The sequence below is a fragment of the Ammospiza nelsoni genome, chromosome 7 (genome assembly GCF_027579445.1).
Source record: "Ammospiza nelsoni isolate bAmmNel1 chromosome 7, bAmmNel1.pri, whole genome shotgun sequence".
Taxonomy (NCBI): domain Eukaryota; kingdom Metazoa; phylum Chordata; class Aves; order Passeriformes; family Passerellidae; genus Ammospiza; species Ammospiza nelsoni.
The window spans coordinates 32,712,986-32,724,457 of NC_080639.1; the positions used below are offsets into that span (position 1 = coordinate 32,712,986).

Below are 11,472 nucleotides of genomic sequence, written 5' to 3' on the forward strand. Positions count from 1 at the left end.
CACTGTGTCCATTGGGTTTTTTTAAAGTACTTCACAAAAAACCCCTATAGGACATGTTAATATGATTGACTGCAAGCAAGATTTAAAAAATAATACAGTTTAATGTAGAAATGTGGCTACAGCAGTAAGAATTGAAATGCTTTTCCAGTTATCTGGAGATGCAAGTAAGTACATTTTGGTTTTTGTGATCAGCTGCTAATTAAACGGGTTTTCAGCTGCATTCAGCCCCTGATCCTGTTGTGAAGTTCCAAGTGAGTGTAGCAGGATTTCTGCAATCACTGAGGTAATGAGGTGGCTCAGGGTAGCAGAGCAAGTGCAATCCCAGTGTTAAGCACCAGCCTTTTAAAATATGGTTTTCCTCTGTGTTGTTTCTTGTTGTTTACCAGTGTACATGATTGCTTTTACCTACCTGGAATTAGTTTCCATCTCTGCAGGATTTTTTGTCCAATAAATTAACTTGGTATATGGAAAGCAGTAGGAAAGAAGTGCCTGGGTTTTGAAGATGCTGCCTCTGGATATAGGTGGATGCTCTAGATGGAATATTCTGGTAGCAAATCAGGTGACATTATTTACTTGGTGCTTGGGGTGAATTGGAGGCTCTTGTGTTCCAGCTGCCTCAGTAAAGAGGTGGAGGAGCCCATCAGTGCCCCAAAGCAGATCCCATGCTCTGTTTTGGCTCTAAAGATGCAGCCACCAAAAAAATTCAGAGGAGGGAGGCAGAGTTTGGAAGGGTCACCCACTCACAGCTACCCAGGGGTCACCGGAGCACCAAGTCCTGGCTCTTGGCTCTCTGACTTTGAGGAGAGAAGAGACCATTTTAGCTCTGATTTTGTAGGAATATTGCTCTAATATTCCTAAATATATAATAATACAAGGCCGCTTGTCCTTTTCTCTGTGACTTACTGGTCAAAGAAGTTTCCTGCCATATGGAAAGATGATTTATACTTTTTGGGTTAATCTCTTGAATACTTTGAGAAAAATTAGCTCTGTTCTTGGGAGTTAGGGTTTCACTCATTAGTAGGTAGAAACCTTACAAAGTTCAAAAGAAAGTATTTGAAAATCTCTTCCCAAGACGTCTTGATAGTTCTCAGTAGAAAACTTAATTCAAAGGAAGAGACCATTCTGGAAGTAGGACCAGAAATGAAAGTCCAGTGGATATAGCTGTGTTAAGAGGGGCAGAACAGCAACTAAATTATGTAGCAATGTCAGAAGCAATAGGATTATCTATTTCTGTCATGGTCTGGGTCGAACTGAAGTCCAGCAGTTGAACTTAAAGTGCTATATAAATGCATAGGAAAGTTCCCAAATGCTTATAATCACCCTCTGAGTTGCTGAATTCTGCTCAGTTGTGAATTCTGATATTTAATGATCTTCTTTCTCTCTTTCACAGTCATATTTTTATTATATGTGAAAGGGTTATTGTAGAAGTCTTTTCTCTTCACATGGGTCCTGTGTGTCCACAGTTGGAACCAGCTGCATGTGGCTGGAGGAAGAAAAATATTTTGTAATTTACAATAGGATAGATTTAGTCCTTTGTAGAATCCTCTGTATCCTCACTATGTTCCAGAAAACACCATACTTATCACTGGATCCCATAATTTATGTTAAAAATGGCATAATAGAATGCATTTCTACATCTTGATTCTTGCTATTTGTCTATAGAGTTTCCTTCAAAAAGCACCATTTTATTCCTTCATTTTCTGGAAGAGAGGGACAGAGCAAGCTGTTGGGTACTTGGAGCTCAAGCTTAATTACTTTTCTCAGGTCTGCAGTAATATCTTACAGCTCTTAGTGTTTCTTGGAAAGGTGCTACAAAAGATAGAGAGAGCTGCATGCTCCAGTTCCACCTGGAATACTCTCGTTAGCTGTAGATTCACCCCAAGGAAATAAATGAGAGTTAAAAGGCCAGCAGAATGTACCCTGTAGAGCTTGGATAAAAGAAAGGAGCATACAGTGGGTTTTTTTTTTTTTTTTCTTTCTCAAACTTTAAATAAGGGAGATTATTTCAAATAGATTATAGGCAGCAAAATGAGCTGACAACTTTAGCTCTAGCTGAGATGCAAGGCTGAGGTTGGGTTTTATTCATTTGCTGCCCACCTGAGACATTTTGGAGGTCCCCAGCAGCTTCAGGAAGCAAAATGCAAATATCACAGCACAGCCAGCAGGCTCTCAAACCAGATGGTGTCCGTGTGCTGGGCAAATCCAAGCCCAGGTGTTTACCTGAATGCCACTTGCAGGGCACTTTTGCCTTCCAGCCTGGTTTGGGGAATTTTGAATTAGGCTGCTGCCAAGGCTGTGGTGAGGGGGAAGAATGCTCTTTGTCTTGCATATATATTCCTTGAAAATGCTTGAGAAAGGAGGTTTTGTCAGGTTTGCACTCATTACGGTTCTCTGGACAGCTCCAAAATGTAAATAGAGAGATTCAGGTGTTAGCAGAGAAGAAACTTTGCTGCAATCAAAATACTACAGCTCCCTGAGCAGCCTTCTTGGAGAGAAGCTGCAAACAAGCCCTGTTTGCCTGGGACATTTTTTCTTAGAGTGATTTCAAGGAGCTTTGCCACTGCCCAGGGGTTTGATCCAAATAATCAAAGGTTAGGCCTAATTTTGAAAATACAGCTGCCTTGTTGCTTAGCATTTACTTTGTTTCCCCCACTGACATGCCAGCCAGGACACAATTCAAAGAGTCAGACTGGAATTGAGCCCTGCAGGGCTGGGATTGCCACTGGATCAGCGATTCCTCCTCTCCCCACCCTTCCCAAAGGTTCCTGTCTGCCACACCAAGCAGCTCATTCCTCACCTCCTGCAGGTTCTGATATCACAGCTCTCAGGGACAGAGGAGAACAAAGAAGAGCCCTTCAGTCTGGAAGCTGAGCCCCTGAGCTGTCAGCCTCATGCCAGTGGTGCCACAGCTGCCTTGTGGATTTCTGCTCCTCCATTCCCTGGCTCCCGCTTCCTGTTGCAGCTTTTGGTCGGTGGAATTTGGATAACTCCACATGATTTTGATGGCAATTTGCTCTGGTTTCTCTTCTCACTTGGGCTGCTGAACATAAACTCCAATTGCATTTGTTTTTTAGAGCAGCTGGCAAGCATGATCGTGCTGCCATTTGTGCATCAATAATTCCATTTTCATCTCACTTGCTAAAATAGAGCAAGTTTTATTCATTTTCAGGTTTTTAGTACGAAAATCTGACTTGTGTATTGATAATACATCTCTCATTTAGGGAGAGCTTTGCTGATCCCCCCATGATCATCAGTTCCATATAAAACACATTTAAAGCTCGTCTTTCTGGCAGAGTTCACTGAAGTATCTGATGTATCTGCAGAGCTAATAGAGCATCGCTCTGTATTTGTATTCTGCAGTTGATTGTTCAATGATTTCTCCTGCTGAATTGCAATAGATGAGCTGTTTAATGTTGCAACGGCTCATTTTGTAATGTAAAAACAAAAAAACCTCTCAATTCCAAATTGTGTTTGCTAGTTAGAATGCAGAATTTAAATGAGATTTATATGGAAGATGTATTTTCTCCATTGTTTCGCCAATGCAGAAGGAAAACAGGTCTTCAGTCTTTTTAAAAGAAAATCAAAGCAACCATGGTAAGAATTTGTTTTGCAAGCAAGAAGCATCAATAAAAACTAAACCTCTTCCCTTCTACACATTTCAGTCCATATTAGTGATTTTTAAAAATACTTTCTCAGTTCAGAATTAACAATTTCCAATAAGCATGTCTTTCCTGACAGTTGAAATGTTAAAGTTTCTAAAAGTGAGCACTTTATATTTATTTTACCCTGTTACCTCTTCTGCTGCTGAGTCAATGAGTACTTCCACAACATTCTTGATCTTCTTTTCACCAAAGCAGCCCTGATTTTAAAGGGGCTTTTATGTTTTACTGGCAAATTGTGCTTGTGAAGAGCAGTGAATGGCTCAAAAGCAGATGCTGGATTTTGTTTTATTGACAAACTGCACAAGATGGGCACCTGAATGAACAGTCAGCCCTCACTTCAAATGCCAGGCTGGTATTTATTGTGTGTTCATGACTGTTTACCCACCTCTGTGAGAAAAAGCACCCAAGAGGGCAAGGGAGCATTGGAAATTCTGCTGGCTTTTGTGTTTGGGGGCAGCCTTGGCTCTGTGCAGATATTGGGGTCCCAGGCAAAGGAAGGTGGTATGTTGGTGACCTGAAAGACAAACCTGCTCTCAGGGGGTGCAGCCTTAGCACTGAATTATCCAATTTTATCAGAAATTAAAGCATCATCTCTGTGTTGGGCACATTTAGGACTGAATTATAGCTGATAAGAAGTGCTGAGATGGAGTTTGATATTGTAAGATTAATGTTGAAGAACAGGACAACCCTCCAGTGCCAGGTCCATCCCGGTGCCATTGGCTCCACTGGACCTGGGGGAATCTTCTCACAGGGGCCACCTCTGCAGCCACCACTGCCAAACCCTTGACATGCAAGCCCAACAGAGCATTAAAACTGACATGATTCCCACTGGTACTCCATGAGCATGTCTGTTTTTTAAAAGCATATCAAGATTTTAATCAGTGTTTATCACAAAATGTCTGCTGGCGTTCGGTAACAGTACTCCTGTCGTGAAACCTTTTTGAGTGTTTTTAGGGTTTTTCTGCTGTTTGTACTGAGAAATGACAGTATTTAAAAATGTTTGAGAAGCAAAAATTGACCCTGCTAGGAACTGAAGATAATTGTCAGACATTTTAAATTGCTAAGAAGTAAAACTGTTAACACTTGTGTCCTCACTAATTATGTTCTGCATATCTGTGTTCCCCTGGCAACTTCTGGTGCCTCTGGTTCCACTCAAACTAAGGGCTGTGGGCTGTGAGATGATGGTGCAAAGTAAAAATAGCTCATTCTTCTGAAGAGCAATGATTGCCATTGCTCGTGGAGAGATGGGATCCACTTAAGTTATGTTCCAGTGCTGCAGAAAAGATTTTGCTGTAGTGCCCTGCAGGTCCCAGAAGTGTGGATCATTAATACACAGACAAAATTTGTTTCAGCTCCATGTAAACCTCTCATAATCTTCCTGTTTAATGGCAGTGTTTGTGTTTCTCAACCCAGGACACTGAAGCATCATCAGCACCTCTGCAAGGAAGGTCAAGTGTTCTTCTGGGCAGGTTCCTTCTGCACTGGCTTCTGCTAAAAGTCAGGTTTCTGGAAACACAAAATTGGCCTTACTCTTTGCCAGTGAGGCACTGATGGGATGTTGCTGTGCTTCAGCCAGCCCAGAGCAGCTCTCTGTTGCCAGGCAAGAGAGGAAATGTGTGTGGCAGGGCAGGGAGGACCTGAATGGAGCAAACTGTTGGGTGATGCTGGGGTTTCAGGCAGAGAGAGGGGTTGTGGGCATGTTTTTGTATCCCTGGTTTGGTTCCATGACACTTGGCCAGAAGCTCTGAGAAGCCAGCTTGGTCTCTCTCATGGCACACTTTAGGGGGTTTAAGGCAGGGCAGTTAGTCCAATCCAAGTGAGATTTTGGATTCTGCAGCATCTGCTGGGCCTCAGTGATGATTTACGTAGTCACCTGTGAAATGAAGTGTCAAAAACAGCAGCAGGTGATTTTCTGATGCCATGGGGCAAATTCTTGTGTGCAATTCTTCTTGATATCCCTGACAACTCCAGTTATCTACAGATGCTTTAAATAAAATAAAAAATAGACTCCCTGTGTTGTCAGTGCCCCACACCTGAACACATTGCTGTTCTGAGCAGGGAATGGCCACTTACAGGAAGAATTTGTGCATCACTTTAGCATTTGGGGTTTAGTGAGACTCTTAATGGTGGCTCCAGCTGGAAGAGACACGACTTCATGTGCAACAGAACAGCAATATATTTATTAAAATCCTGCAGGTTTGGTTCATTTATTGCCCCAAGAGACAGCTGATTTTTTCCTCAGTGCCTTTCACTTATTGCTCCAGTTCATGGGACAGCACTGTCCTGTCACCCAGGTGTGCTCTCTAATGAGATGTGGCCTCACTGCACAGCACCCTTGGAGCATAAGGAGCATGAGATGGACCCAAATGCCTCTGAAGGCTGTGGGATTTGCTGGTCCATTGGTTTTTTGCTGGAAGCTGTTGGTGGGGTGTACATGGAGCTGCTTTCCAGCCATTTGTCCCAGCCCATGTGCTCAATCCTTCCAGCAGCGTTCACAAGGATAACGAGTTTGTTGCTGGCCTCTGTGCAGCTCAAGCCATTCTGAGAAGGGCTGTGGGTGTTTGCCAGAGCCTCTCTGTGAGCACTTAGAGATTTTCCTGCCTGTACTGGTGACAAAGAGGTTGTGTCACTCTCTGGGAGACAGACACTGGCCATATCTTCTCATTTTTCCTCCCTGCCTGAGTAGGGCTAGTTTCCTTATTGCCTTCTTCTCTTACAGAGAAGCATTTCTGAGAGGCAAATCTGTGCTTCTGAAAGTTGAGGATAAGAAAAAAAGACAAATTCTGAATAACTTGAGCTTATAGAAAATGCATGTGGCAATGCATGTATTGACTTGTTTCAGTGAATATCAAAATTTATTGTCCCTTGAACTAAATATTGACATGGACAAAGCAGTATCAATATTTATCTCTCAGGTTAATAAATTTTATATTCTCCTCAACATGCATCAATATGTGCTTAATATTACTATAATGTTTGTCCTTCAGCAGAAGAAACTTGAATGTGGTTGAGAGGGGCAAGGGAGAAGTTTGCATTATTAGTATTCTTTTCCTGTTTTTAATCCTTGTTAGAAGTTTATCCTGCCCATGGAGCACAGTGCAGCCCTCATTCAAGCAAAACCCTTACTGATGGCTGTGGCATTGTGCACTGAATACAAATTGGGAAATGGGAGATTAATGGTCATGAGTACCCTGGTAAGGGCAGTGAAACCTCCCCTTGTGTTTGATAGATCTGGTGGTGCTGCCTGCAGTGACTCTGTGCCCAGGAGCTGCCTCAGTGCCCACAGTGATGGGGACACAGAGCAGGGACACGAGGGACAGGGCTGACCTGAGACCCAGCTGGGAATCTCTGCCCAGACAAGGATATGCAGGTGTTGGACAGGGGCACACAGCTGGATGTGATAGGGGCCCTGTGGCAGGTTTATCTCACACCTGTGTGTGTCTGTGGGCCAGCTGGACCTGGGTTTGTGGGCACTCTGGGGCCACAGAGAGCCCAGCAGCCTGCCTGGGCCTGCTGCAATGGTGTGTGGGCAAGAGGAGCGTGGCCACTTCTCTGTGCCTGCAGGATTATCCCTCAGATCTGTCCTGTTCCCTTTTTGCCCTTATTCTGGATCTTGGAGAGCCAGGCAGAGCTTTGCTAGAGATGATGACAGGCTGTACAAGAAGGATGCAGGCCTGGCAGCATTGACAAGACTAATTTAGGATATACAAAGGCCTTCTAGCACATGATTTGTGCTATACAGACCTTTTATGTGGAGATACCAGCTCTGGCATAAACGCTGCAATTTCCCCAGAAGCCTTGAAGAGACACTGCAGTTCCTCTGTGCATCTTGCTTTTAAACTTTCTGCCCTTAAACCCAAGGGAGATGATGGGGGAGGAAATGATGGGGCTGGGAGCAGAAGTGGAAGCTGTGTTCCTGTTTCCCAGCCTCCTGCACACCCTCTTGGTCAGAGATAGTGGGGCTCCAGTCACTTTTGGACAGGGGCTGACACCAGGGACTCACCAGGAGCTGGTAAAAGCTGCAGGCTTGGGTCTGAGATTCTACCCAGCTGCATGAGGAGCAGAGAAACTGCTCCAGACTCTTCCCTGTCCAAGGAAGAACCAACAGGAGATCCTTGAGACTGGAGAGCAGGGAAAACAGCCCCCTGCTTGAGGAGCTCCAGCCTGCCTCAGTTTCCCTTCTGGCCTGCAGTGCCCAGGGGCAGCTCCATCACTCTGCCTGCTTTCCTGCCTGCATTTACAGGCCAAGCTTGCAGCAGTGACAGTAACAGCTGTTTGTAAGCTGACATTTCAATGGCAATTGTCAGGAGACAAGGAGCATATGGCAGCTGCCTCCTGACATGCAGGGAGCTGCAGCAGCAGAGTAGAGGCAGAGAGCAGCTGCAGATGCTGGGAGGCAGCACTGCATTGATCTGCAGTTGGGAAGGTCATCTCAGTGACTGAAGGCTGCATTTCATGCCTTGACTCTTCCTGGAAGCTAGGAAGACAATAATCTAGTGCCTTATGTCTTTATTTCTAACAAAAACCAAGATTTTTCTCATGGTTAAAATAATAAATGTAGCACCAATACAAGCCAAAACGCCACCTCCTGAAAGTAGCATTCTTAATTAGTACTTCTGTCTTTGCTTTTTCTCCCTTCTCCTGAGTTATCAGTGGCTGATTTTGAGACCATTGAGACCCTGATTAGTGGGAAGGTATCTTTGCTATGTTTTCAAAGCCTGTAGCAGAACCCAGTAGGGACCAAGTGTTTTCCTTGTAATTAGCATTGCTTTATGATGGTAAACTTAATAATTAAAGGTGGTCTTTTTTCCTCTGTTGGGACTTCTTGGCACTTCTGATGCACTGTTTGAAGACTGTGACTAAGCATTAGTGTCATGTTGTGCCTTTGAGTATAGACAGGCCAAGCACACAAAAGTGAAACCAACACTAAAAAAAGCTTTTCCTCTGAACCAATTGCATTCCTGCCTGCACTTGACTCACAACTCAGGAACCATATGCTTATATCCCACTGGCAATTGCCATTTAAATGTCAGTTTACAAGCAGATGCTGGGAGCCCGCCTTTGTGTCATTAATCAGATCCCAGAGAGGCAAGGTTTGAGGTCTGGCTGTGCTTTGGGCTGGCTGGGATGGAGCAGCAGCAGAGCCTGGCACACCTTGAGCCACCAGGATGGTCAGGGTGAAGTGCATGGGCAAAGGACTCTGTACCTGAGGTCACCAACAGCCTCAGCTAAGGGGCTATGGCAGCCAGAGGAAGCCTGTTCTTGGCACTGTCTGGTGGCAATTATCATCTTGTTGACAATTTTGGGCTTTTTGGGATGGCTGGCAGCAGCCAGGATAGAGGCAAAGCACTGGGTTTTAAAAGGAGACGGATTTAAGTGCCTAGGTATAGGAAAAAAAAGACAAAATTCTATTCAACAGAAGAACAAGGGGAAGTGTGGAGAAGGAAGCCCTCTCTTCCAGACATCTGCACATATTTAAAATCCTTCCCAATAAAGTTCATAATGAATTTAATTCAGTCCCCTATGGCCCAGAGGGATTTTCTGAGTAATAAAAAAGTATTGCTAAGGGATAGATGACTGCCAAACTCCTATTCTCTGCCAGCAATGAATATTTATACTACTGGCACTTAAATGCTAGGTTTATTTTACTACATAAATGATCCTTTGTCACATATTAAGAATTAATACTGTGAGACTGACTTTTGGGAAGTTAGAATAATGATTACCAAATTTAAAGTGTTGTTAAATTTGTATGCTTTGTTTGTAAAGAGGCTTGGCTGAGCTCTTTTCAGATTCAAACAGTAGTTGGATGTGGTAATTCCTATTTGGAGTAAACTCTTTTGTGGCTTGTTTATGGTTTAACTTTATAATGTAGTTTTAGTCAAGGACCTTTTCATGTCTTTTGTTTTGTTTGTTACCTTGAAATAACTAAATCAATGTTAAATGAATTCTAAGCTCCTGCTCTTATTTAAAGGTTGAGATGTTCTTACTTACAGAAGGTAATACAAGGGCTCCTGGCTTCTGCTGGCATTTTTCTAATGTCCTTCTGATGATTGAACTGGAATAATTCAAATGTAAGTTGGAAATTTCAAGCACCAGTGATGGAGGTAGCAAAACCACAGCATTACTTTGTTTATAAACATTGTTTTTCCATGGAAGATAAAGCTCGGCTCTGTGTCACTTCCATGCAGTGGTCAGGAAAATGGGGTGGAAAAAGCAGAGCCACTGATCTTTCTCTCTTTAATGAGAAGGAGTGGAAGGCAAAGATGGACATGAGCTGAAATGTGAAGAATTATTCCCATCAGGCAGCAAGCTCACAGGAAAAAATACATCAGTGCTGGTCTAAGATTCAGTGTGGTTTCCATTCCAGCTGGTTGAGGCTGTTTAAGCACCTCTGGCACAGCAGCACAGCACAAACTCCTGAGCCCAAATCCAGGCTCAGCCTGACAGCAGCAGTGCTGAGCTCAGAGGCTTCCCAAGTGTAGCTATGATATTTTCTGAAAAATCCTTTCCTTAGGATTCTTTCTCCTGAGAAGCTGAGAGGCCTCAGGAACAAAATGTAAACATTGATTATCTGCTGCTGTGGAATGAAACAGGTGCATCTGTGATTGGTCCCATGTTGGTAGTTTCTAATTAATGGTCAATCACAGCCCAGCTGGCTCGGACTGTCTGAGAGGCACAAGCCTTTGTTATCCTTCTTCATTTTTTTATTTTTAGCTAGCCTTCTGATGAAATCCTTTCTTCTATTCTTTTAGCATAGTTTTAATATAATATATATAATAAAATTATAAATCAAGCCTTCTGAAACACAGAGTCAGATCCTCGTCTCTTCCCTCATCCTCAGACCCTTGTGAACACCGTCACACCTGAGCTGCTCTTCTGCTGAGCTTCCCTTTACTCCACACTGCCATGCCAAGTGTGAAAGCTGGGAAAAATATTGTGAGTCTGTCAGCATGTTTATTTGCATGGTGCATCTCCTTTGAGTCAACAGGCATCTTCTCAGAGTGTGAAAATGAACAATTAGTCATCCCTGGGAAACAAGAGCTCTGCAGCCATCCTCTCCTGCCCCCCGAGAGACAAACCTGCCTGTGCTGCACAAGGGCACAAGCAGCTCATTTTTCACTGGCTGTACACACTACCAGACACTCACTTCTCCAGAACAAAAGGGGCTGAAGAATATAAGGAGGTGTCTTAAGCAGTTGGCAGTTTGAATTAAAAAGAAAGGTCAATGCCAAAGAATTCAGATAGAAGCAAAAAAAAAAAAATCAGACAGAGCAATGTAGTTGGGCATTAAAAATGATTGCATGCATTGTTTGCTCATATTTTTTCACAGCAGCACTCATAATTTAGGAAACTATTAATCAGCATGATGAAGTATCCTGTTTCTAACCAAGAACAAAAAAATAAAATAAAATTGTACAATACAGCTTATTTTCTTCCTACTTGAAAGAGATCTTCTGGTGAAATTTGATGAGCATTCCACAGATTTGGGCTTGTGAACTTTTGTGTTTAAGATGCACCAGACACAAAGCCCCAGTGAAGCAATAAAATCCTTCCACTGCCTTTTTATAAGATTCATCACAGGTCACTGCTGAAGGGGCTTTATTTTCTTTTGGCCCATGCCAGGACTGACAGCCTATAGTTGTTAAGCTGACAGCAGGAAAAGAGCACTGAAGGCCACAAACATTTGCAGGATTAATGCAAAATTCAGATCACAGAGGCACAGCAGGTACTGAACAGTGAGGTGAGGTGGCAGGGGAAAATCAGGGGCAGGGAGGGGACTGTGGGACTGAGGGCAAAGAACAGTGGC

The 11,472-nt window shown here is 43.4% G+C and overlaps 1 protein-coding gene across 1 annotated transcript in view; it reads left to right on the top strand.

Annotated features, from left to right (window-relative positions):
- The window catches only part of GPR39 (G protein-coupled receptor 39), a 75,468-nt gene that overhangs the window by 61,767 nt on the left and 2,229 nt on the right, over nt 1-11,472 (top strand). The gene's annotated exons all lie outside the window — the stretch shown is intronic.